The following is a 1954-nucleotide window of genomic DNA, read 5'->3' as shown; positions in this document are numbered from 1 at the left end:
CGAGCAGAATGAAAGAAGAAGTTCTCGATCAAGTGGTTTCAAATCACTCAATCAAGTGACAATGTCTTATGACACGCAGGGAGTATTCCTTTTCCCTTCTATTTTCATTCTAATTATTCATCTTTCCCTTTTGTGCGATAAACCTTCGAAAAATCCCCCAAATCTCCCTTTGTTCTTCTCCTTTACCAAATTCAACTCCCATATTGTGTTTATTACTTTATTATCGATAATAGCCCGCTACTTTCCCCTAAAAATTTGTTTTGGTTGCGGTTTAATTAGGGATTTAGGGATTGCTCGAGTCGAGTTTAAATCCGACTATTATGTGCGTTTTTTGTCGATTCTTTCACATCTTTCTGTGGGTAATAAATCAAGTAAGTCTTTCCCTTTGTTTCTTGTTGTTTAATTGATCGTTTTCGACCTTAATTAGGGTTAGCGTTTCGAACATTTTTGATAAATTTGGGAAAATCGTTTTGTAATTGTTTAATTGACGGATTAAGGTACTTATTTGATTGTTAGGATGGATAGTAGTACTTCGCCCCATCCCTTTCTGACACGGTGGTCCCTGCTACTGCCACCGTCACTAGCTCGGTTTCTTTTACTGCTGTTACTGTCGCTGCTACCACTCCAGCTACCCTCATTTTCTCGGTGACGACCTCTGCTGTTGAAGCTGCTTTCTCGTCAGCTTTGGGACCTCGACCAGTCACAGACCGCGCTCCTAGACTGGCTTCTTCTTCTTTGGGTACTGCTGGACAAGGATGAGGACGAGGTCATACTACTGCTGGACGCGCTGCTGCCATATTCCGAGCAGACGACTCTTTGGACCCACTTCCTGACTATCCTGAGGTACGTTTCGTGAACTCGCTTCATCGTAAATGTTTTAAGAGTTTAATGCGTTGTGACATCACTTCTACTAAGTTTTTGTGTCGGACTACACTTGAGAGACTGGGGATTTACGAGCCTATTGCTGAGTTGTTAAACGGGACGAGGATGACCGGGTTGACCACCATGAGTGCACTGACCTACGAGCAGCTGACCCTTGGTTTTTTCAGCTCTTTTAACTTTTCAGCTGGTGCATATGACACTGACCCGAGGAGCTCTTGTGTCTCCTTTAGGCTGTTTAACCAGACCACCACTTGGACCTTAGTTGAGTTTAGGAGGCGGTTAGGTTTTTTATCACACGATGATCAGGACCCTCCTCGGAAGGTCCTGCATTTACTTTGGCCTACTTTGGCAAAGACTCCCTTTGAGTAGCGTAGGCTGTCTTACGTTCACCTTCCCCCGACCCGTTACTTTTTGCGTCTCTTTGGTGGTACTATTTTTTGCCGTAAAGAGCCTAACAACATTAACAATGTTGTGTTGTCGATTTTAGGGGGCTAATTGAACATTGATAGCGCTGGCCCCTTTGTACTTAACATTGCTTACTCGACATCTCATCATTTTAATGTTGTCGGGGAGAAGAAGATGGGCACGATTTCATGTGGAGGCATAGCCTCCTACCTCGCCCGTTCTCTCTTCACTGACTATCCCCTGGCCTGACACACTTAGACAAGGAAAAGGACCTAGATATTAACGCCATGCAGGCGATGTTTTGGTTAGCTAAGGATCAACGGACTTCGAAGATATGTGGTTCCGAGTCTGTAACCTTACCATTTCCTGACATGCCCTGTCTTACACCTTTGACCACTGTGACGGGTAGGTTGCCTCCACCTCTACCTTCCTACCACCTTACACTTTCTCCTTCCACTACTTCCGCTCCTAAGAAGCGGAAGAGACTTGATACTGGAGAGGGGTCCACACCGACTGAGGCTGGGCAGACTTTCACGCCCACGCCTACACCGACCCCTATCCCTACTTCTTCTGTTACACAGCCTGTTCTGCCGGCTAATTTTTTTCCTCCTACTCCCTTTGTGGCGCCTGAGGTTATGGACCAAGGGCGACGTGATGGTTTGATCCT

Source organism: Silene latifolia, unplaced genomic scaffold, assembly GCF_048544455.1.
Source record: "Silene latifolia isolate original U9 population unplaced genomic scaffold, ASM4854445v1 scaffold_79, whole genome shotgun sequence".
In the NCBI taxonomy this organism is placed as follows: Eukaryota; Viridiplantae; Streptophyta; class Magnoliopsida; order Caryophyllales; family Caryophyllaceae; genus Silene; species Silene latifolia.
This window is presented reverse-complemented; position numbering follows the sequence as displayed.